The sequence below is a fragment of the Macaca nemestrina genome, chromosome 1, assembly GCF_043159975.1.
Source record: "Macaca nemestrina isolate mMacNem1 chromosome 1, mMacNem.hap1, whole genome shotgun sequence".
Lineage (NCBI taxonomy): Eukaryota > Metazoa > Chordata > Mammalia > Primates > Cercopithecidae > Macaca > Macaca nemestrina.
The window spans coordinates 42729204-42755842 of NC_092125.1; the positions used below are offsets into that span (position 1 = coordinate 42729204).

At 39.0% G+C, this 26639-nt stretch overlaps 1 protein-coding gene across 1 annotated transcript in view; it reads right to left on the reverse strand.

Annotated features, from left to right (window-relative positions):
* The window catches only part of NIBAN1 (niban apoptosis regulator 1), a 173609-nt gene that overhangs the window by 144934 nt on the left and 2036 nt on the right, over positions 1-26639 (reverse strand). The window lies entirely within an intron of this gene.

Below are 26639 nucleotides of genomic sequence, written 5' to 3' on the forward strand. Positions count from 1 at the left end.
GAACCCTTCTGAAACTAGCAAGGCTAATATTCTCAGTTACAAAATTTGATCAGAATGAGTTCCACGGGAAGCCTGCATTGACCAACAAATGGAAAAACAGGGGTTTAGCCTGAGAAAGTAAAGAAAAGAGATTACATTTCAATCTTATGGATGTTTTATTTCAGACTTAAATTCAATTTTTCAAATGATGACTCTTTGGGATTAATATAGGCACCCGATCACTGCAACTCTAGTCTCCCAACGCACCAAAGCCATTTCTTAGAGAAGAATTTCTGTTTTCCTGATAGAGGCAAAGAGATTGTATTTGGGGTTCAGAGGATAATGTTAATGCTGAATGACACAGAAAAAAACAACAACAACAACAATAGTATTTAGAAGTTGACCACATATCTTGCTGCTTGAGTATATGCAACTTGCTAAGGAAATGCAGTGTATCAAGTCATAGACTAATAACTCAGCAACTGCAAATTATTGTTCAAATGACCCCCAAAAATCTTAGTACCAAGGCTTTCAAAGAGAAGCAAATAATAATAATAAATAATATTTTTAAAAATTACTCCCAAAATCTTTGCTCATATAAGTGGAATTTTAGCTTATGTGAATTAACTTAAAAATCTTTATTAAGTTCTTAGTTTTCTAATATACTACACTAGACACTGAGGTGATATAAGAGTATATAGTTCACTATGGAAGAATACAACCCAAAGGGAAAAAATAAAGCTCAGGATTTTAAGCTTATCACAAAAACAGGGTGAGATGGACAAGGTGATCTTGCAAAAAAACGTGGAAAAATCATACACTACATTTGTCCCTGACACATTGTACAGCAACAGCTATACAGTTACCTCTACGAACATTGCTGATTGCTGTCTTTGTGTACATGGAGGAAAAGGAAACCCTTTTACTAGTACAAGGGTAGAGGGTGGATGATGGTCACTATTCCTTATTGGTGATAATGAAAGGCTCTATGCAGATAAGATATGGTCAGTCAAGCTTGCTGTCTATCTTTCTGGTGACTAGTTCTAGATTATAACAGTCTGCTGAGACATACTAAGCCCACTAATCCATAATTCCATACTTGGGTCTTTATGGGAATGACCACACTGCTAGAAGACAGAGAAACAGCATTGGCATCTAAGAAGTCACAGCTGAAGACTAGAAGACCCAGGCACACAGGTGGGGTTGTTATAGCTTCTTCCTCTCAATAGTTAGGACTTTGAAAAAGAGAGAATATTGGGAAAGTGAACAGCTAACTATGAAGAGGTACGTGGTGACTAGGATATTTTCTGTTTGGTGGCCTTTAGGTAATGCAGGAATGGACTTTGGGTAGGGTTGGAGTACATGGCATGAGGACAAGAACGTCTTGGAGACTATTAAGCTGTCTCTAAACTGAGTATAGGAGAGTAAAGAGAGCAATACTTACATAAAACCATGAAATCAGTTACCATAAAGGCCTGCAGTAATGTCATGGGGAAAAGAATAGTGGGAGAGGAGCCATGAGATTCCTGCAGGAAAACAACTGGAAAACGTTCCCAAAGTAATACTCTCAAGGGTCTTATAGCTCTATAGGTCCAGGCCAGAGCATGGGAACTTGAGAATAAGGTGGTAAATACAATCTCATAATAATTACTAGGATTTAGTAGTATTCCAGAGAAATATCTGTAAGGAAAGGAGGTAAACAAACACCCCTCACCTGTGTGAAAATCCATGCACCTAGATGGTAATGAGGATGCAGAGGCATTTGAAAAAGAATTAAATAAGAGGAAAAGAAATCATAATATTAACGAAATAGATATTAACAAACTGTCTATCCAAATGGAAGAAATGAGAGATATGTTCCTAATTTAGTTTACAATGCTGGCATAGAGGCATGAAACAGTTATGATGGGAAACTTCCACTACATTTGATTGGAGACTCTAAACTAAAAGCAGAAAGTCTGGCAAGTTACTGCCTGTACTGAATTTTTCTTTATAGAGAGAGGAAGTAACCAGGGGAACTGCTACTTGGAGAGATACCAGCTAGTGAAGTGAAATAACGAACCTTGGTTGAAATCAATGATGTCATGACAGAACATGGCAGAAACCCTCTTAACCACCCTCTACTCATCCAAGCTTTTCACTCTCTTTGTAAAATATGCTTTAGAAATTTTTTTTAAAGAGTTTCTAAAAATAATTACTGTTAAATTACACGTAGGTAAAACAACTATAAATACAGATCTAGATGGATTCTGTCATCAGATTTCTTTACAAGGTCTTGCCCAACTTAAAAGAAATTAAGACTGAAAATTATAGATGATGCAAAAATGACAATGTGGGACTGCAACCAATCTTTAAAAAAAGACCTTAGCCCTATGTCAAAGAGTAGCGAGTGAATATATTTGTTTCATTAATATATTTTAAGTTAAAAGATTCAAGATATGTGTATCTTTTAATGATTTGCTACTTTAACTGTCTTTTGGTTAATTGTCCAACTCCATTCCAGCAGCAATAGATAAAAGACATTTACCCTGACATTTCTTATAGCCAGATAGAGAGTCACTGAAAATATGACAAGAAAGCCTGGACTTCAAGAAGGCAGATTTCAAAAGCCTCAGCAGAAACAGAATCATGACTCTGTGGGAAGAGCCTTCTGAACGAGAGTCAAATAGCATCCATCTGTCCACAGACTATGGACAATTTTGTCTGTATAGTCACAGATGGTGATTCCACCAAGGAAGAAAGGATGGAGTTTCCTACATAGTTCTATTATGACTGCTGATTTCAAAGTGCTAGGATTAAAAAAAAGAAAGAAGGGCTCCTCAAGGACAAATGCAAGAGAGTTTTGGGTCTCTCCAAAAATAGAGACAGATAGATTAAGACCTATAATTCATAAAAACAACAAGAAGCATTCTCATGGTTATGTTACGAACAAAAGGAATACAAGGGAGAAGTAAGCCAGATGTTTGGCACCAATGACATCATGTTGCTGGAATAACAAAGTGAAAGGAGAACTGCTCCCCTATTACTTTCATAATTACTTCTTTTCCAAGAATAGTGATTTTCAGACTTAAAATAGTAGACTAAATATGGTTACAGAAAAAGGAAGCTGAAGATTAGAGATTTAAAGTGAACAGTGAGATTCTATAAAATAACAATCCAGCATGCTGAGAAAATTTACAAATAAGAATGCTAAACTGTTGTCAACCTGTGGGAGTGCTGGAAGAGTTGGACAAATGTAGATCTGATTTTCAAAAAGAGGAAAGAGGAAGGATGAATGGAAATGTATGCAGATTTATTTAAGCCTTGGAGCTTAATTGTAACACCAGGAAAGATTATGGAGTTGATATTAGTGGGAAGGTTTGAAATTTCATGATAAAAAAATAGATTGCAAATAGTAACTGTTTCTAAACTAAAAGTTTCTATCAAATTTGTTGGAGAAATAATAGAGATATTTCTTTTAAAAAGCAGAATAAAAACTAGAATAACTGCTATTGGGAGGGGAGGGCCACATTCTCCACTCTTCATATTTTCATAAAAAGAAATCTGGAACAACAGGAAGAAAAAGCTGCCTTAAACGGAGTATATAGTTCAAAACAAAGAAATGCATTGTTTCGGGAGGCCAAGGCAGATGGATCACCTGAGGTCGGGAGTTTGAGCCAGCCTGACCAACATGGAGAAACCTTGTCTCTACTAAAAATACAAAATTAGTTGGGTGTGGCAGCGCATGCCTGTAATCCCAGCTACTTAGGAGGCTGAGGCAAGAGAATCGCAGAGTCTGCAGTGAGCCAAGATCGTGCCATTGTACTCCAGCCTGGGCAACAAGAGCAAAACTCTGTCCAAAAAAAAGTGCATTGTTTCTCCTACCTTGCCTTCTGTTGGATCAAATGACATGTAGTCCAAGTCTTTGAGATCTTTGTAAAAGTGTGACAGTTCTTGTACTCAAATGACTTTAAAAAGGTTAAGTAGACAAATTGCATTAGTGATAGAAAGCGATGCTATGAAGGTAGGGTGTAGTAAAAAAGAGTTTGGCTTCAGACACAGAAGAACAAATATTGTGTTATTTAACTATATGAGGTACATAGAGCAGGCAAATTCATAGATGGAAAGTGAAATAGACGTTACCAGGGTCTGGGGGGAGAAGGAATGGGGAGTTATTATTTAATGAGTACAAAGTTTATGTTGGCAATGATGAAAATGTTTTGGGAATAGATAGTGGTGATGGTTATACAATATTGTGAATATACTTAATGCTGATGATTGCACACTTACCAATGTTTAACATCATAAATATGTATATTTTCCAACAATAATTTTTTAAAAGGCCTGGCTTTAACCAAATAATCCTGGGTTTGAATCCCAGATTCCTGTACATCGAACCCCCTTCCTATATAGACAGGAGCCTTGTGCTGATCAAGGGCCAGAGGCCAAAGACCAGAGACAGCTGGCTGGGCCTAGGCAAGAGGAAATGGCAGAGGACTTGGCGCAGGGGCTAAGTGTGAGCCAAGAGGCGGTGCAGAAACTAGGAAGAATTCAGTCCTGGCACAACTCACTAACAAAAAACTGTCCAAATATGAATTGATTGGCTTCAGGAGATAGTGAGTTTCTTATTACTGGAGGTATTGAAAGCTGCTTACCCCCTTGGTAAGGGCATTCAAGCATGAAATTATCTTTAATGACCTTTAAATTCCCTTCCAAAAGAGCAAGCACGTGATGTTTATTCCTTTACCGTAATCTCCTTAAACTATAAGATATACAGAAATGTCCCCCAAATGTTCCACTTCCAGCAAAGTGGAAAAATAATGGAGAAAAAGAACTCTCAAATTATTTATTCAACCTAGTCCCAGATAAGCATATTGGGATATTCAAAAATAGAAAATAAAAATAAAATAATCCTTGGGAATAAGAACTATCATAATGGTCCATTATATAAGCTTATGAATTTGTTTTCAAGAGTTTTTAGATATATATGGTACTTAGAAAGAGCTAATTCCAGCACATTTCTATCTGAAACAGGTCTAGACTCAATTAACTTCTGTTCAAAGCATACATGTATTCATTTATTCATTCATTCAACAAACAAGTTGACCTTAATAGGGCAGATATCATGGAACACAAAAGGGGTAGGAAAATGAATAAGATAAAACTTCTGCTACCGAGAGTCCAGACCAGTTACTGTGTTCCAAGAGGTGAGAAATTCAGTGTGGCTGATATATTATGCATCTATGATGGCCTTTCTTCTTAAAACTATAATTTTTAAAAATTATTCACATTTTGACACCTAAAAAGTAATTCTAAGAAAGTAATCAGAGATTCATATAAATATGTATGCATTAGGATGTTCACTAAAATATTATTTATAGTAATGAAAATTTAAAATGACCTAAATTTCCAACAAGAAGAGAATGGTTAAATAAATTACAGGACATATGACAGCTAGTATCCTCCACAGCCAGTAAAACTTAAGAGTTTGGAGACTATTTAATGATAAGGGAAATGTTTGCAATATAATGTGGAGCAGCAGTATAAAGATTTGTACAAAATATGATCCAAATTTTGTTTTTTATGTGTGTGGATATGCTTATATGAAATATTGAAAAGAGAAAGAAGAGAAAGGAAATAGATACTAATATTACTTAACAACAGATTGAAGGATCATGGATAATTTACTTTTTTTCTATTTTTCTTTGTGTTTTATGTAGTAATTTAGAGTCAGAACTAATTGTTACTTAAAATATTTAAATAAAAGTAATGGCTTTTAATATTTTTCCCTAATTCTTGTTCTAAAATATTTTGGATCTTTTGGATTTATTATACTCTGACAGTTGGTGAGAGATTTTCTTTTCTTTGAAAGTGGAATATTCAGCACTTTCGGAGGCCAAGGTGAGCAGATCATGAGGTCAGGAGAGCCAGACCATCCTGGCTAACACAGTGAAACCCTGTCTCTACTAAAAAAAAATATATGAAAAATTAGCTGGGTGTGGTGGTGAGCACCTCTAGTCCCAGCTACTCGGGAGGCTGAGGCAAGAGAATGGTGTGAACCTGGGAGGCGGAGCTTGCAGTGAGCCAAGATGTGGCATTGCACTCCAGCCTGGGCGACAGAGCGAGACTCCGTCTCAAAAAAAAAAAAAAAAAAAAAGAATAACCACCACTTATTGAGCCCGTATGAATAGAACACAGTACATGCATAACCTAATTCTCACGACAAAATGTAAATTAATTGTTATTATCCCATTTCACATACAAAGGAACCGAAACTCAGCTATATAAGTTGCACAAAGAGGACCCAAACATGGGCTGCCCTGAATCCTTCTTCCACTCTTTCCATAGTCACACAGCCACCCAAGTTTTTCTCCTGCTTGTCCAACCAACTATAAGTTTAAGTAAGGGTAAGAGATAGCACACTGCACTTCCCTCTGAAAGCAGAGGAGTCATTAGTTCTGTGAAAAAGTTTTCCTTCGGAGTAACTCTTAAAATTGAACTAGGATTATGCTGAGGGGCACATAATCAAGTGAAGAATCTCGGACTAGAATTTAAGTCTCAGTTTCTAATCGGGAAATTGGGTATGACAATATCCACAGAAAATTATGCAATACTGGGTTTGGGTCCCTGCTCTGTCACAGACCAGCCGCAGGTAAGGCTCTTACACCCCCAGGCAGTCAACAGTCATCACCATCACTACCACCATCATTATTGTTGAATGGCGGCCAAGAATGAAACAATAAAAAGATAATTCCATCAAATGTTTATTTAAAACTACTCCATCAAGATAATGATTTTTTATTTGCTTTATCTCCAAAATCATTTTAAAAAAACAAGAGTTATAAAGGTAAGAACCCCACCCAACCCCAACCTAAATGAATACATTCACCCTGTTCACTAGTGCAGAGTAGTCTGTTAATTTAGATGCAGATAATCTCATGAGATAATATAATTGGTCTCTATTATCTTGACGATGAACAAGGAATCTGAACCTGTTGGTGAGAAGGTGCACGACATTTTTCCCAGACCATCCAAGATTGTTTAGCATAGTGAGATGAAATTTACAAAAGGTAACTGAATGATGAGAAGGAGTTAATATAATTTATTCCCCAATGTAATTTTCTCCACATTCTTAGGCAGGCAGGCCCTGGACACATTGCCTTTTCACTCCATCATTCTCCTGATATGTAACAAGGGCCATTAAACTAGGTAAAAAGATGAATTGCTAGAGATCATGAAATGCTTTCAGCAGCCCATGAACGATACCCAAGAACGATAAAGATATCTGATGACCTGTCAAGAAGATGCTTATGCAAATGAGAACATCATGATAATACTTCTGCTTGTTCATCTAAAGACTATCGTGAAATATAGATTGAAAAACTTCACTTGCTCAGTAGCGTCACAAATAAGAAGCTGGTTTTCGATTAGGTTATGCTAGAAATGAAAATTCGTGGCCAAATGCCTAATTCAGCTATAAAAGAAGACAATAATCGACATAGATCAGCATCCAACCTTATTTCCTTGGGAAACAATAATTTCATTACATGACAGTTTGTACTGCTTCCTTGAATTATAGTATTTGGTGCTGAAAATTACTTGTAATCATCAGAAGTAAAATATATTGTAAGCATATATCATCAGCATCTTTCTGCTCTTAAATAGTAAATGATATTTCTGACCTGAATTCAATAACCTTCAAGGTATCCATGAGAATTAAGACAGAAAGAGGTTGAGGCAATGGATACAGAAACAGGTTGAGGCAATGGATATAAGCCATACAGCAAACTCCTTATGGGAGCATGAACTCAGCTCAATTTTTCTGACACCCAGCCGCCTCCTCTAGTGGATGTGTAGTGAGTGACATTGTATGCAAGAGTGGGGCTTTGGCTTCAAGAAGGACCATGCACACTAAATAATAGCTACGTGGCCTTTGCCACAGTCTCCCTGGGCTTCAGTCTCACCATCTGCAAATGATAACAGTACCTATCTTGGAGGGTTATTATGAGAATTTAGATGAGGTAACACGTATAATGTTCTTACCCTAGTGCCTGGCAGGTAATTAAAGACGCCACTTAACAAATGACAGTGATTATCAGATGAGACATCCATCAACTTAGCTGACACCTCCACTTGCATCTCAATCTTAGCCTGTCCAAAAGAGAACTCTTCATTTTCTCCCTCAAATGTGTTCCCCCAGTCTTCCCTCTTTCAGTAAGCAGCAACTCCATTCTTTCTTTTGTTCAGGTCAGAAATCGTGGAGTCATCCTTGAAGCCACTTTTTTCCCCTCATATTCCACATACTTCATCAACAAATCCTGTCAGTTCTACCTCCAAAATGTATTTATAACTCAACCACGTCTCATTACCTCCAGCTACCCCCTAGTCCACACCACCATAATCCCTGGCCTGGATCACAGCTCTAGCTTCTTCCTGTCTGACTTGCTTCCTCCCTTGTCTCCCCTACAGTCTATTCTCTACACAACAGTCAGATAATTTAGACAACAGCATTCCTCTCCTCGAAACTCCCCATGGTGTCTCTTCTTACACAGAGTAAAAACCCAAGTCCTTCCAATGGCCTATAAATCCCCCTAAGATGTGATTCCCACCTACCTTGCTGCCCTGTCTCTGCTCACAGTTCCCATTGCTCATTCCTCTGTAACCACACTGACCTCCCTGCTTCATCATCCTTGGCAACGATACCATCTTATTATTTCTTAATTTTATTTCTCCCTACCACCACCTCCATGATGTAAGTGCCATGACAGCAGGGATTTAGTCTGTTTTGTTCATCCTGTTTCACAGAACAGGGCATATTTCTATTTGATGACTAGAAGGAAAGACACACAATGAATGCTTCATTATTATAAGAAATAGATAGGCCCAGGCGTGATGGCTTATGCCTGTAATCTCAGCACTTTGGGGAGCCAAGGTGGGCAATTGCTTGAGTCCAGGAGTTCAAGATCAGCCTGGGCAACATAGCAAGACCTCATCTCTACAAAATAAAATTGAAAAAATAAGCCAGGTGTGGTGGCACATGCCTACAGTCCCAGCTACTCAGGAGGCTGAAGTGAGAGGATAGCTTGAGTCCAGCAGACTGAGGTTACGGTGAGCCATCGCGCCACTATGCTCCAGCCTGGGTGACAGAGCAAGACCCTGTCTCAAAAAAAGAAAAAAAAGAAATAGATGTGTTCCATGACGTTTGAGGTTTTAAGGACTAAATCAGGGGTGTCCAGTCTTTGGACTTCCCCGGGCCACACTGGAAGAAGAAGAATTGTATTGGGCCATACATAAAATACACTAACACTAAGGATAGCTAATGAGCTAAAAAAGAAAATCACACACAAAAAAATCTCATAATGTTTTAGGAAAGTTTACGAATTTGTGTTGGGCCACATTCAAAGCCTTTCCGGGCCACATGCAGCCCACGGGCCATGGGTTGCACAAGCTTGAACTAAATGCTCCAAATTAAGGTTTATAAGTTCATCCTAAGTAAGTTTTTTTGAAAAGAGTTAATCAATTAAACAACTTGTTTCACTAATGAGAAAACCGAGGCCTAAAGACAAGCCCAAAGTCACATGGTATGTGCCAGAACCAGGATTCAAACAAGTTCTTCCGCACCAAGTTCATGTACTTGCCCCTCAAGTTTATGCTGTCTATTAAGTCTGAAGCATGCTGTAGTCTCAACTCCATAAATTATAGAAAATGTATAGAAATTAAGTTCTGATTCCAACTGGCTCCAGGACTGGTTGACTAAGGATTTTGAAGAAAAGTATTTTATTTGATCTACGGTTTATTTAAAATCTTTGACTTTAGACTGCAGAAGGTATACTATTAAAAATGATAAAACATCTACCAGTTGTTGAGAGTCCATGTCCCTATCACAGTGTTAAGTGCTTTACGAGGATTAGTGCAATGAGTCTTTACAACAGCCTTCTGAGGTACTATTATCCCCACTTTGTAGTGGAAGAAACCAAGGTTAGAGAAGGTTAGGTAACTTGCAGAAGGTAGCACAGCTAGCAAGAGATGGGGCCATTATCTGTACTTGGGTACTCTACCTCGACAGCCAGTGCCCTACTGAATCAAGAAAGCTGCACAGTTAACATTTTATGGTAAATGTTTTTTAAGGGTTTAGTTGCTCTGTAAGTTCATTTTATTTTGTCCACTCTTCTAAAAATGAGACATATTACAAATATCATTTTGAAAGCGTCGTTTACATATCTTAGTGAAACTTATGCTCTTTTGCAAAATACATCATATGTATATTTTCTCCTTAGAAGGAACAATGCAAAAATTTAAACATATTCCTGGAAAAACGCTGAGTTTGGTTATCAGCACACCTTAAGGCCTCAAATATTTTCATTAAAAACATATGGAGACATGAAGGTTTGTGCTCCCTTTCTCAGGCATCCACTGATGTCAATAGCAGTGATGATTTGAAATAAACAAAGTAGTTAGCTATAGTACACCTCAGGAGTTTCTTGTGAAAGTGCCAAATAATGATACTGAAGGGAGGAAATGCTAAAACATGAAATGTGTCAGTAAGTGGGTTAGTCACTAAAGTTGCCATGGATCAGGAGACATATCTTATGGCTTCTCAGAACTTAACATTCCAGAAACCACTGAAAATGGTGAGAAAGTTCAGAGAAAATGAGACAACCTTAGAGCCTAGTGACGATGTTTCCCAAAGAACACTGAATAAAGTAATGATGTTATTTCAATTTCAACTACAAATTATATGATTCAAGGAGCACTTCATTACTTAAAATTCCAAAGAGGGAAAGATTATGTATTGGCACTACGTTGTTTAAGATAAGAAACTGTTTAAAAATCTAAGCCCTTATCTGAAACATTATCTACATACACAATGGCTCAAATGTGATTTTATGGAAATCGGTGAGTTACAGAGGGGGAGTGAGTGGGTGGGGAAAACCTCGGAATATTCTAGGACGAAAAGGTCAGAAAATATTCCAGACCTTGGGAATTTGGCTATAGGTCTAGAGTGGAAGCCAAGAACAGAAAATGAGACAAAAGAAAATGAAACTCATCCATTATTTCCCTTAAATGCTATCCAGGGTGCCACCTTCTGGCTAGGAAAAAGGGGTAGTCATGTGAAATACTAGGTTTTCACGTCTTTCCATCCCTTTAAGACAAAATTCAGAAGAGATAAGAATATTTTAGCATTTCTTTGTGAGTTTAACCATTCAGCTAAGGGAAATGCAGAAGACCAGGGCAAAGGCAAACGACCTCAGGGCCTCTTATATCTGGGTTAATGAGGGAGTCAAGCACCAGCCTGTCTGGCTGGCTGCTTGTGCCTGCAGTTCTTCAGGGCCAGGGGAAATTATCCTTAAGTTTTAAGTTGAGGGTTGAATAATACATCAAATTGGAAAAAAGGCTTGTCATTTTCAGGGTGCTTATGTGTAACTCAGAATCAGAGTATATTCTGGTTTGAACTGGAAACTTAAATCTTGGAAATGTTTCGTTTGGTTTGGTTTGGTTGGATACCATGGACTATGAAAAGAGCTCTGCACCAGGAGCATAGAGACCTGAATTCCAAGCCTATGTGTGCTTTACTAGCTAGGCAAATGGGAATAGCTCATTCAGCTTCTGAGATTACAACAAAAGAGTTGGATTAGATGCTTATCTCTAAGTTTCCTTGTAGCTCTATGAATCTTCTATGAATCTTTTTTTTTTTTTTTTTGAGACGGAGTCTCGCTGTGTCACCCAGGCTGGAGTGCAGTGGCCTGATCTCGGCTCACTGCAAGCTCCGCCTCCCGGGTTTACGCCATTCTCCTGCCTCAGCCTCCGAGTAGCTGGGACTACAGGCGCCCGCCACCACGCCCGGCTAGTTTTTTGTATTTTTAGTAGAGGCGGGGTTTCACCATGTTAGCCAGGATGGTCTCGATCTCCTGACTTCGTGATCCACCCGCCTCGGCCTCCCAAAGTACTGGGATTACAGGCTTGAGCCACCGCGCCCGGCCAATCTTCTATGAATCTTTATTCAAGAGCAGCTGTCTAAAAGAAATACCATGTGAACCATAGATGTAAGCTTCAAATGTTATTTTGTCTTCCAGTAGCCACATTAAAATTTTTTAAAAACTGATTACATTAGTTTTAATTTCTGTTATTTAGGCCAATCATAGGGCCAAAATTGTATTACTTCAATGTGTAATTGCTATTAATAGTTTTGTATTAAATAATATTAATTAAATATTTTACATTATTTCTTTCTACTAAAACTTCAAAATTGGTGTGTAAAATTTTAAACTTGCATCATACCTTAACTGGGACTAGCCACATTTCAAGTGCTCATTAGTTATATGTCCCTAATGGCTTCCGCACTGGACAAATAGGTTTAGAAGGTTTCAATCTTTTCTTTTCTTTTCTTTTTTGTTTTGTTTTTGAGATGGAGCCTTGCTCTGTCACCAGGCTGGAGTGTGCAACCTCCACCTCCCAGGATCAAGCCATTCCCCTGCCTCAGCCTCTGGTACTACAGATGCATACCACCACGCCCGGCTAATTTTTTGTATTTTAGTAGAGACAGGGTTTCACCCTGTTGGCCAGGACGGTCTCGATCTCCTGACCTCGTGATCTGCCTGCCTCAGCCTCCCAAAGTGCTGGGATTACAGGCATGAGCCACCGAGCCCAGCCTCAACTTTTCTTACATAAATAAGAAGAAGCATATACCCTACCTTCAAAATTAGAATCCACTTCAAGTAGAAAATGTATTCATTGAAATGTTAGGTTCAACATGTTGAGGTGATATAAAGGAAAAAGTGACAATAAAAACAAGGGATAGGACTTTTGACAGGAATTGCCAATTGAAAGATACAAAGGTAAGGTGTGTCATGTGGAGATGAGAAAGTTGGGCAGAAATAATGTAAGCCACCTCCAGGCCTGGAGCACAAAATCTACCCACATAATCCTCCACTGTCTATCTGCCCTTATCTGCAGATGTATGCACAGCGTCTGCTTAGAGTCTTTGCGGCCCTAAGGATCATGAAGCCACTAGTCACTAGGTCAGGGATTCTTTTTATCTTTTCTTTTCTTTTTTTTTAAGAGTCAGATTCTCACTCTTGCCCAGGCCGGAATGCAGTCGTGCAATCACAGCTCACCGCAGCATCACTTGATCCTGGGTTCCAGCAATCTTCCTACCTCAGCCTCTTAAGTAGCTGGGACTACAAGCATGCGCCACTACATTTGGCTCATTTTTGTTTTTTGTAGAGATGAGGTCTCACTATGTTGCCCAGGCCGGCCTCAGACTACTGGTCTCAAGTGATCCTCTTGCCTTGGGCCTTCTAAGGTGCTGGGATATGCCCAGCCAAGTCAGGGATTATTAATCTGGGGCCTGTAGCCCCTCATGGGCTCTGTGGATAGAATTCAGGCCATCCAAACATTGAATGGAGGAAAAGAACACCTGTGTTTCATTAACCTTCAACTCAAATTCAGCACTTCCTCCAATTCTGAATGTAGGCAACAAAACACAATGGAATTCAGCAGTACTTGTGACTTTGTCACCAATGGAGCTCACAGATGTTTTCCTAGCACATTTAAGGTGCTGCATATCTTAGAATAGCACTTCTTCAAAACGACAGTAGTTATTAAACCCTCCATGAGAACTTGTCATTGAATGCATTAATAAAGAGCACATATATTATCATATCACAGATTTTAAAAATATTTTGATAACTACAGTTCAATAAAATTGGTTTCTTTTATCATCCTCTATATTTTTTTTTCATTAAAAAAATGTTACTCTAAAAAGGGGTCCATAGGATTCAACAAATCACCAAAGGTGTCCATGGTACCATGCACTAGATGAAAAGAGTCTGGGTCCACACACAAGCCCACTGCCCTTCATTAGCCCCCCACCAAATCACCTTGGATAGTGTGATGAGTGAGATACAAATCATCATAAGCCACTGAGCTTTGAGGGATATCTGTTTCAGCAGTTAGTCCCTTCTAATTAATGTATAACTGAAACATGGCTTCAGGCCACTGCCCACTGGTTAACATTGCCACAAGCTTCCCTACATTGAAGAGAAGGACACCAGCAGTGATGTGCTGGTAAACTGGGTCTCAAAAAACAACAACAACACAAAAAGACTCCCACCATGGCTGACTTGAAGCTACCAATGTGATGTCACTGAGCTCTGAGTTAGGAAAAGATGCCTGGATTCAGCTGTTGCCAGTCAGTGTGAGCTGACTCCTAGCATACCACTGAGGTTGCTCTCCCTCACAACCATCCCGAGAAGGGAGTCTTCCTATTGCCCTTCCCTGGTTTGAGGGGAGGAGTATGTGTAGGACCTTGAGAATAGTTGTTTAAAGTTGCCTATTTAAACCCTTGCATCTGACTCTTTCATAAGGAACAAATAAAGCAGAATATCTTACAGGCAGTAATTTGTAAATTCCACAAGCTGTTGAAAAGAACCTAATTAGCACTAATTACAATACTAGAGTGTCCCAACACATTATAATGCCATTGCTTCTGTAGAGGCATTGTGTTTAAACACTGTGAAACATTAATTAGTCTGCAGAACAAATGTGTGAGCTAGGTATTATTCAGCAGTATGTGAAAGCCAATTATTTACTCCGCGAAGGCCTGATGCCATTACTGATAGTAAAACAAATTGATTAACATAATGGTAGGACTTGTTTATGTGAGAATTATATCACATTTATTACATCATATTATTCATTTCTGACTCTCCTTTTCTCACTGGGCATTACTACTGTCCTCATTTTCATAGGAGAAACTGAAGGCAGCCAGTCGACAAGTCCAAAATCTCCAGAGAATCCAACTTCAGATTCAGCAAGTCCTCAGGAAATTGTCGTGCCTGTTTTACAAAGGTGAACGCTCCATTTATTTTTATTTTTTTATTGTATGCCTTACTTCCCAAATATAAATATTTTATTTGATAATGAAGCAGTTGCATAAAAGTACCATTTTATGTAAAGTTAGCTTAACGTGGTTGCAATGGCTGTTTTGGCCTATTCATAAATTCCATATTATGTGTTGCTAACATTTAGATGAATTTTAATTTCTGGATTAAGCTATTTATAATCTACCATCTCACCCATTGAAAATATCCACTTCAAAAAGTAGCCAAGCCTGGCACAGTGGCTCACACCTGTAATCCCAGCACTTTGGGAGGCCAAGGCAGGTGGATCACTTGAGGTCAGGAGTTCAAGACTAGCCTGGCCAACATGGTGAAACCCTGTCTCTACTAAAAATGCAAAACAAGAAAAAATAGCCAACTGTGGTGGTAGGAGCCTGTAGTCCCAGCCACTCAGGAGGCTAAGGCAGGAGAATCGCTTGAACCTAGAAGGCAGAGGTTGCAGTGAGCCAAGATCACACCACTGCACTCCAGCTTGTGTGACAGAGGAGTCACACACACACACACACACACACACACAAATAGCCAAATAATTTAGAATTAAGATTTGGAATCAAAAGTTTACTAAATGTTTCCATTTAGCTCATTTAAGGTAGCTAAAGCAGCTGAGTGTTCAAATTCTATCAAGCTGATACTCCTTTTCATTAAAGAAAAAGCTATGCATACTTGGAATTTCTAGAAGAAACACTTAGAATTTCTGGAAGAGCATTTGATATCCTGTTACCTTTTGTCTGAGATATTCACTTGCCTGGCACATAGTAGGCACTCAATAAATGTTAGCTTTTACTACAATGATTATCATTTCTCAGACTAGGAGTTAGCATTTTTAGCTAGGAACTTACATATCACTTGACACGCTCAGGTGTTAGTCATGCTCTAAAATTCTTACTTACTTTAAATGTAAACCATATCTTTCAATTATTGTTACTAATTTAACTCTCCTCTCTAACAAAACCATTTTAAATATTTATACTCCAGATATTACACATTTGCCATTGTTGCTCATAAAATTTGACTTTATTTTAGCTCTAAGCCTGCATCTGCTTTGCTTAGGCATTTTTTCCTGTGTAACTCGTGCTGAATGAGTTACACAGGAAATAATCCTTTAAACAAACACATTCAATCCAAATTTGGAAAATCTCTGAATTCTTTTTAGCTAATCATGGAAATTGTCACTTGTTCTGTGTGCAAACCAGAATTAAGGGCACAAGGCCACCAATAATGATGTGCTTTTTAAAGGAACATCCACAATTTTCCTTCATTTCTGAATTGATCCTGCTCAGCTGCTCTGGCCCCAGACCAGCCCCATCTCAGCAGCTCCCCGTGTACATTCAGTTCTCTGCAGGCTGCTTCGTTCCTCTCCCAGCTCCATGGAGAATGTTGGTAGCAGGTCAGTACGGCTACATTCCGCCTAGATACTCCAGGAGGCTACAGAAACACAGTAGTCATATTGCTCTTTCCTGAACTGGAGACCAGAAAGATTTTTTTATATTTTCCATTTTTCTCATCATGTTCACGTTTGCCTCTGTGTTAGCACATGGAGCATATACGGACTGCTTTACCATCTTTGTCTGCTAATTTCACCATGTCTATAATTCCTGAGTCTATTTCTATTGATTTATTTTCTTTATACTTGTGGATATTTTCCTGCTTCTTCTTCTGCCTACTATGATAGTTTTTAACTGGATGCTGGATATTAGATATCGTGAATTTTACATTGTTGAATGGGTATTTTGTTGTATTCCTATAAAGAATCTGCACTTTATTCAAGCAGGCAGTTAAGTTACTTGGGATCAGCTTGATCTGTTTGAGGTTTGCTCTTAAATTTTTATTAGAGCAGGTCCAGAGCAGCCTTCTAGTCTAGGGCTAATTTCTGCTCACTACTGCTGAAGACTCTAACCCATACCTATATATTATAAGGCCTTTCTAATTTGGATGATGGGAGCATGAACTATTTCCAGCTCAGAGTGAAGTCCGGGAATTCTTTGGCCCTATAAATCCAGAGACACATGATCTTCTGTTCTAGAAAATAAGCTTTTACTTGTTTAATAATTTTCTCCCCTTCATTTTCTTTGTTCTCTGTTTTCTGGGACTTCTGTTAGTCAGATATTGAAATTTTTTGATTGATCCTTTAATTTTTTTTTACATTGCCTCTTCTATTTTCCATCTTTTAATGTTTGTGCTCTACTGTCTAAGCAAAGCAGACAGATGCTTAAAGTTAAAATAAAGACAAGTTTTATCAGCAACTGTGGCAAATGTGTAATATCTGACATATACATACTTAAAAATTATTTTTAAAGAGAAAAATTAAGTTATAACAATAATTGAAATATACTGTTTAAATTTAAATAAGAATTTTAGATTTTGGAATTTAGATGCAAGATCTCCTCAACTTTATTTTCCAAAGCAACAATTGGATTTTCTAAAATATTGATCATCAGATTTTTAATTTCCAAGAGCTCTTTCTTATTCTATTATTGTTTCTTCATCATATCCTGAACCTGTTTTACAAATGCAATACTTCTCTTACTTTCTAAGATATTCACTACAGTTTAAAATTTTTTGTTCTCCTTTCATTCATGCATTAAGCAAATATTTATCAGTCAGGAACTGTGGACCAGCCACTGATCTATTTGCTGAGAGTGCTATTAATTTCATAGCAATGAATCAAGACAAAGACCCTGCTTTCATACACCTTACATTCTAGTGGTGACAGACAGGCAACAAAGAAAAAAAAATTTTTTTTTTTTTTTTGAGACGGAGTCTCACTCTATCTTGCCCAGGCTGGAGTGCAGTGGTGCAGTCTCAGCTCACTGCAGCCTCAGCCCCCGTGGGTTCAAGCAATTCTCCTGTCTCAGCCTCCCAAGTAGCTGGGACTATAGGCATGTGCCACCACACCTGGCTAATTTTGTATTTCTAATAGAGACAGGGTTTCACCATGTTGACCAGGCTGGTCTTGAACTCCTGACCTCACGTGATCCACCTGCCTGGGACTCCCAAAGTGCTAGGATTACAGGCGTGAGCCACCACGCCCGGCCAGGCAACAAAATATTAATAGGCATCCCGTCCCATCAAACCTCCCTCTTGCTCACCACACTCCCAACATAACACCCTTTCTTCAGTTTCTTCAAGTACTTCCCCCTCCTCCCCCTTCTATATGCTGTTCTTTCTAACCAGAATGTACTCCCCCTTGTTCTTCACACAGATAGCAACTTATTATCCTTCTGAATACCACAGCCAAGTATATCTCATCTCCATGCCCAATTGCCACCATCAGTTTTCTATCTCAGTACTATTTTTAATCCCTTCATCACACTTATCAAAATCTGTAATGTTGGTTACCTACTTAATAGCCATCATGCTTCCTTCTTGCTAAACTGAACCTGATTCTGTTTGGGTATCCATGACCCTCCCTATAACCATGTGCTTCAGAGAAATGGCCCTAACCCCAGTTCAGGGGTGAATCTTGATTGTTCTAACCAAACCATGATAATTCCATACTCTTGCCAGTGATGGCTTAGGAAGGAATGTGTGACCCAATTTTGATCAGTGGGATGTAAGGGAAAGTCTGCTAGTAAGGCATCTGGGAAAGGCTTCCTTGCTCTTATAAGGAGACTCAAAGAATAAACAGATCTCTTTTTAGCCTCTGGGACATTGCTGTGCCTAAGAATTTAATACTATTTGCTGCTGCAGCCACCTTTCAACCATAAGAGAGCTGGGCCACAGACAGTAGAAAGAAATAAGCTGGCTTTTGGTGATATCACTGAACCACTTAATTAATCCTATCTTCATACTTCTTTGTTATGTTCCCATGAGCTCTTCTTGAGGAATCTACTAGATAATGAACTCTAAACACCAGAGAGACATCAACATAAGGACTGATGTGTTAAATAACACTTAATTGTGAAACAAAGAGTGAATGAGGAAAGAGAATAGAATATAATGATTATATGTTTTAACATAGTAAAATCATAAAGTTGGGGAAGAATTAGATTAGCATATACAAAAATTTTGTCTCTGATTTTAAAAACAGTTTGTTCAACAGCTTTCCATAATCATAATTGATGATGGCAGTATTTGTATTATTATTCTGAGAGCGTTGTGTGTATTTAGTATGATAAAGCAAATGAGAATTTGAGCATATTTAATTCTATCATTGCCTAGTGTCTTTGAGAACCATGATTCTCAGTGCGGAACAGGATATGTATAAATATAATATTAAAAAGATACATTTTCCCTAGTTCTGTAAACTAAAAAATGTCCAGAAATAACGGCCAACCCAGTTGTAGCAATGAACATACAGCTAGACTCAAATTGTAATATTGAAATACTATTTCCCACTAAAAGAAATCAGAGGTTCTTATAGATTTTGCTTACTCCTGGTGTGGGACAGGAAAGAAACAGGATGAACCTAAAATACCTTGACATACCAGATGGCAAGGAAGCTATCAAATACTACGGGGTAATTTCCAAAAGACTCAGGAGCCAACTTGAAGAGTTTTTCATTGGCCAATGATGGGAAATTGGAGCTTCAATAAAATAAGGATTACAATGGGATTCGTGAGTTCATGATTTTTATAGGACAATTGATCATCTTTAAGGGATGACAAGAAACCAGTAGATTATACTGAACACTGGTAAATAAAAGGAAAAGATAACTTTTTTTCCTGCTTTTGAACTATCATACTAGGTAACCAAATGACAGATATGGGAAGTATTGCTCTATAAAATTATCCCAGCTAATAAATGAAAACAAAATGACATATTAGAATATCACCATTTTTCAACCCCCAATAAATTATGGGTCTCAGCAATAAGCATCAACAGAACAGCGACTAACATCACAAAAACAGAGGCAGCCAGCTATTATGTGCCTCCAGATGAAGAATACACACCACCACCTATAGTCTTAACAAAAGGACTGATTCTTTTCTGTGGCAGCATAGTATTCCAAGGTGTATATGCACCACATTTTCTTTACTGATGGGCATTTGTGTTGATTCCATATCTTTGCTATTGTGAATAGTACTGCAATGAACACATGCATGCAGTCCTGTGCAGGAACATGGTTGGAGCTGGAGGTCATTATTTTTAGCAAAGTAACACAGGAACAGAAAACCAAGTGCCATTTATTCTCACTGATGAGTGAGAGCTAAATGGTAAGTACACATGGACACGTAGAAGGAAACAATAGACACTGAGCCCTATCAGAGGGTGAAGGGGGTGGGGGGAGGGAGAGGATCAGGAAACATAACTAATGAATACTAGGCTTAATACCTGGGTGATGAAATAATCTATACAACAAGCCTCCATGGTGCTTTGTTTACCTATGTAACAAACCTGCACACACTGCACATCTTCCCCTGAGCTTAAAAGTTTTAAAAAAAAGGATTGATTGTGAGACTGATCAAGTCTCACCATCTCTGTCAATTTGTAGAAAATACAGGAGAAATGCATGGAACTGCACCATGAGAAAACTCCAGACTGTGGACAACTCTACATATCAAACAGCTCAAGTCTTTCAACAGATCAGCTGCAAGTAAAAGATGCAGAGGAAACGTATAGGTTAAAAAAGGCATCTTTTTAAGTGAGGAAGACTACAATGTTTAAAAATACATAGTTGGGTGATGAAACCATAAGGAAATAGAGGGAGACATTATTATAAAAGCTAGGATTAGTGAGGTGGTACTCTGTTACCAGGGTGGCCCCTACACAGGTGTTCATGCCTGTGTGTAGTCCTCTCTTGAATCTGGGCTGGCTCTGAGACCAGCTTTAACCAACAAAATGTGGCAGAGTAATGCGGCGCCATTCCAGGCCTAAGCCACAAGAAGTCCTAGAAGCTTCTACATGCTTTTACACTCTAGCAATGTAAGATCCGACCCACCATTTAAACAGTTCAGTATCCTATTGGAGAGGTCATGCAGAAAGGCCACCTGGAGTGCAAGAAAGCCTTGTCAGCTAAGTCCAGCCACCAGCTGATCCACCAGATGCACGCATCCACAGGAATGACCACCAGCAAAAATAAAAAGTAGAACCACCCAGCCTGGGCCCAGTTCAGCAGAATTGTGAGCAAATAAATACCTGTTTTAAGAGCCAGGATCTTTGGGGTAGTTATAAATAGATAACTGAACATAGTCGGCATTTTTGGAGAAACAAAGAGGTCAACTGGGACGGGGCACACAGAAGCCTTCTTTGATGGCTAGTGAAGTTCTTTCTATGTCTTGACCTGGGTAGTGGCTACTAAGTATTTGCCTTATAATGATTCACTAAGCTATGCATTTGTTTTGTGTGGCTGTCTGGGCCTATGTTTTCTTTTAAAATAAAAATCGTTTTTAAAAAGGAAAAAGAAAAAAAAATCCACATGGTTTGGCATAGAGACATTTACCCTTCTTCCAAAATTCCTTGAGACTATGGACCTTTTAAAAGTCACTTTGGGGCTCCTAGTAAAAACTATTAATTTATTTTAATCCTATAGACTCATTCCATACAATATCAAGCATAGAGATACAAACTTCCTTAGGTCCTAAAACCTGCAATTTGCACAAGTGAATTAATTGCTTTCATATCTCTAAAGCGTTTATTCTCTTCTCTAAGTGAGAAAAAAACATACAGTACCAAAAGCAGGGGGCACTTTTTAAAAGCTGGCATGCATTTTCACATTGGCAGCAACTTGCTAGTCTGTTTTTAAAATGAATTTTCCAGTTTCAAAGGAGAAAATCTGTACTGCATTTAGGGTTCTGTTAAATCTCTTTCTCTCTCTCTCTCTTTTCCTCCCTCTCTCTCTCTCTCTCCTTGTGTGTGTGTGTGTGTACATATGTGTGTTAGTTTTGAACTGTTGGTAAAGTGCCTTAAATAGACTATAGCAGATGAATTGTGCTTTTATTCTCCTGTCTTCCTTTCCATTATGCTTTTATCTTTACTTCTGACTTCATTTCCCATTTCACAGTGCAAATTGTTAAATGTACCTTATTTCTTAGAGTGATGTTACCCGGCCATACTAACAAAAAAATTACAATTTCTGATTAAGAGATTAAAATTCACTACCATGATTCACACTACATATTTTGTAAAACGTTCACAGTACATTTATTTTAATGAAATTAGAAACTACCTTTACAAATTGGGCTCCTGCTATTGCACTTTCTACCTGTGAACCCAGTTCAGATCTTCCCAGAGATTACAACAGAGTAAAACTACAATGAGCTCAGTAGTTCACAGTAAAAGATAATACAAATTACTATTGTCATCCTAGTAGTTACTATTACTAGAGCACCTTTGATGACGTGGCCCTCTTACAGCCGATGTCCATAGCAAAAAGAAGTTTTTCATCAAGACGAGGGCTTGAAATCATCTTCTAACTCTATGGGGTTCAAGGCTTGTATTAGAAGCCACAAGAGGGAAAGTCACTCTTTGTTCCACAAGTACAGGAGAAAATGTTAATCTGTCTCAGTCTACTGTCTTTCTGTCTTTGTGGTTGACTCTATGAAACTCACAACTCACAAAATCCTTTATGGTTTTGCAACATGAGATTTGGTTTCCTAAAGAGCTTCCCATTTCTAAAGTATTGCTTTCAATTCACAAAGACCAAAGGAAATAGAAAGTAATTATTGATACTAGCAATTCCTAATTTGCAGTAGTTTTCCTTATTTGAAACTCCTGCTGGCTTCCTTGGTAATCTGGCATGCCTGAAGGCAATTTTTTCACTTAAAATATAAAGTGATCAATACGCACTTGTGCGTTATTCATAGTGGGCCCACTTTCTCCTGTTTCCTCCATCCCCACTACTCTGGAGGAGCTGCAATTTCTCACGTCTTACAAAAGCCTATTCCTGTCTACAAATTAAGAGCTGAGACAAATACTATAATCTTTACACACTTTCTACTTTCTTTGGCTTACTTTTTCTTAAAGGGGACCCAATAAGGCAGCATTTAGTGTACTGGTTAGGATGCTTTGGGCCACAAGTTAAAAGAAGATAATTATATTAGTTAGAATAAGGTTTGTCTGTGCATAACAATAAAACCACAATAACACTGGCTTAAAGAGATGGAAGTTTCTTTCCTTCTTGTTAAGGTCCAGAGGTAAACGATCCAGGGCTGGTATGGAGGTTCTACTCTATGAAACCACGGGAACTTAGCCTCCTTTTGTCCAGTTACTCTGTCCTATGTGTGCTCCTTCTTGAAAGGACACCTCATGGTCCATGATGGCTGCCCCAGCCATGGTTACAATCCAGCCAGCAGTGTGGAGACTAGGATGAAGATGGTCATACCCTTCCCCTTTAATGTCACTTTCTAGAACAGCACTTCTGTCTACATCCCATTGGCCATAACTCAGCTACATAACCCATTTAGTTGCGAAGGAGTTTGGGAAATATCTTTATTATGGGAGTTCATGTGGACAGCTAAAATTTGGAGATTCTATCATTAAACATAACAGGGGAGAATGCTATTGGGGATAACCAGCAATCTTCACTATTCCAATTCAAAGCGGATTTAGTGGCTGTCATAATATGAAGTATGCAGGGTTAGTATATGGTGGCTATCAGCAAAGTTTGTCAGGGCTCTAGCTTCTTTTCTCTAAGACACTTCAGCTTTGCAGTGCTCCAAGTATTGGCTTTATCTTTAAGCTAGCTCCCCTCCTGCTCATCAAGATAAAAACAGCAGTTGCAGGCATCACATTCAGATGCAACAAAGTCAAAAGAAGGAGAGGAAGTGCCCTTCACTTTGCCTCCTTTTTAAAAGGGAAGAAAACTCGCCTAGAAGCAGCTGGCAAACTTCCCCTCAAGCATCACTGACCAGTTGGCAACATAATCCCATGCCTACTATAATCACTGGCAAGGAGACCACACCACCATGACAGGTATAGCCACCTTTCAGGGGCCTTAAATGGGGCTAGCGTCTCTGAAACAGAGGGCAACATCGGGAGTTGCTTTTTTTTTTTTTTAGAGAGAGACGAGGTCTTGTCATGTTGCCCAGGTTGGTCTCAAACTTCTGGGTTTGGGCCATCCTCCTGCCTCAGCCTCCCAAAGTGCTGGGATTTCAGGCATGAGCCACCAAACCTGGCCAGGAGTTTTAATACCTGAACAAAACTGGAGTTCTGTTAGAAAAAGGAATGGGGGCTGGGCACAGAGGCTCATACCTGTAATCCCAGCACTTTGGGAGGCCAAGGCAGGTGGCTCACTTGAGCTCAGGAGTTTGAGATTAGCCTGGGAAACATGGCAAAACCCCGTCTCTACAAAAAAAACACAAAAAAACTACCTGGGCATGGTGGCACATGCCTGTACTCCCAGCTACTTAGGACAGCGAGGTGGGAGGATCACTCGAGCCCACGGAGGTCGAGGTTGCAGTGAGCCATCATTGCCCCACTGCACTGTAGTCTGGGTGACAGAGTGAAACCCTGTCCCAAAAAAATAAAATTAAATTAAAAAATGGAGGAATGGGAAAAGGATGTTGGGTTGACATACAACAGTGTCTACCATAATGCATTTCCTAACTTTCTCATCACAGTATATTGCCATTACTAGCCAACTTGGACTCTAAGATTACACTACGAAAAATATTCAGGTTAAATTAGACCAGTTCTTATGCCCATCTCCCACCAACAAATTATAACCGAAGCAGCAAATGCGTAGACTAGTGCGACACATCTACACGAAGTAGACAGCAGATATGTACAGCTCTCCGCATCCTCCACCTTGCCCATGGAGACTTCATTCTAGACACATCACTTTAAACTTTATATCTAGCCACCTAAGTTAACCCTTGTATAAATAAGAGAGAACTCCTCTGAGTAAAATATGTGCTATTTTAAAGCTGAAACTCATTTCTTACTTTATAAGCATCAGATCATTGAGGAGCATTCGGAGGAAGCCACTGGGCCCTTTATACATTGTGTAACTGACTATGCAATAATAAATCCAGTGGGGGAGAAACCGTTTTTCTAACTGGTATCCGCTGCTGGCAGGCCTTCAAGCGCCCACCAGGATCTCTGTATTCCATAGCTCTCAGCTGAAGCACTGACTGTCCAGTACTTTTCCGACCCTCCACAGGACTTCTTATATGGGAGAGCTTTCAGGTTTGTTTTCTTTTTGATTCATTAAAAATTCAAGGGTAATTTTTAGAAGGAAATAAAATTATTGCTTAAACAGGGAAACACTTTGTGGGGTTTTGGGTTTTGGGTTTTTTTTTTTTTTTTTTTTTTTTGGTTTTGGTTTGGTTTGGGTAAATTTTTTAAACGATAGTTTAATTTCAGGCATACCAAAAGCTTTAAAGAAAAAGAGGCCAGGCACGGTGACTCACGCCTGTAATCCCAGCACTTTGGGAGGCCAAGGTGGGAAGATTGCTTGAGCCCAGGAGTTTGAGACCAGCCTGGGCAACATGGCAAAAACCCCATCTCTACAAAAAATACAACAATTGGCTGCGCATGGTGGCACACACTTGTAGTTCAGCTACTCAGGAGGCTGAGGTGGGAGGATCACCTGAGCCAGGGGAGGTCAAGGCTCACAGTGATTGCACCACTGCACTTCAGCCTGGGTAACAGAGTGAGACCCTGTCTCAGAAAACTAAAAAAAGAAAAGAAAACATGGCATAAAGACAGAAGAGCACCCAAACTGACCACTGATGCCTGGAATCTATGAGCTTTCTTCCTCATTTTAAAAAAAAAAGATAGGCTGGGCGCGGTGGTTCACGCCTATAATCCCAGCACTCTGGGAGGCCGAGGTGGGCGGATCATGAGTTCAGGAGATCGAGACCATCCTGACCCACATGGTGAAACCCCATCTCTATTAAAAACACAAAAATTAGCTGGGCATGGTGGCGCGTTCCTGTAATCCCAGCTACTCGGGAGGCTGAGACAGGAGAATCGCTTGAACCAGGGAGTCGGAGGTTGCAGTGATCCGAGATCGCGCCATTGCACTCCAGCCTGGCAACAGAGCGAGCCTCTGTCTCAAAAAAAAAAAAAAAAAAAAAAAAAAAACAGATCATTTTAGGTCAGTGCTAAAAGCATCACTTAAGACGAACATATGACACGGCTCATGTGATCACAAGTTGGTCTCGGTATTATTTATTAACAGAAACATCTTATCAAGGGACATTACTGAAAGGCCTCTAGAAACAATCCTAAAAATTTATTCTGTTGTAAGAAACATGAGCATTGTTCTAAAACTAACGTCTTTGGAAATGAAGTCACTCCTTAGGATAGCTGATATATCTTTACCTGGAGATTAACTAAATCCTAAGAAACAATGTATTATCAAAACATCCATATGACGCAGGTGTTTTCAGGCACCCAAGGAATGGCAGCTATTAAATGATTTGTCTTGAGGTAAAGGCTGATTCAGCGTCAGCAGCATACAGCTGCTTATAATGCATACAAACCAAAGTTAACAAAAGTCACTCAAAATATATTGACTAGCTACTCTCCTTGTTAGCAAAGTTTATCAAGCTTAAAAGAAAGTTATTGTCTCAGCTTCAGGAGCTTTCAAATCTGTATTTCCCTGATGGCTACTTTATGAGAAACAGGTCATAAAAGTATATTTAAACTTTACTGTCATACTTTCAATCGTTTTGCTTACAATTGAATCAAAGCTTGAGAATATCTATAGGTTAAAAAATGGGCAAAGAGGTAAAGATAAGGCTATGATTTTACTCAGGAACCTGGGCTTCAAAACCATCAGGAAATCACAGCCCCGTGACCCTCATTTGCTCACGCACTAACAATGTACAACAGCATGCATTTTTCCAAGGTTCTTTTCTCTTTTGGCAAGACTAGCATTCTCACATGAAGCGA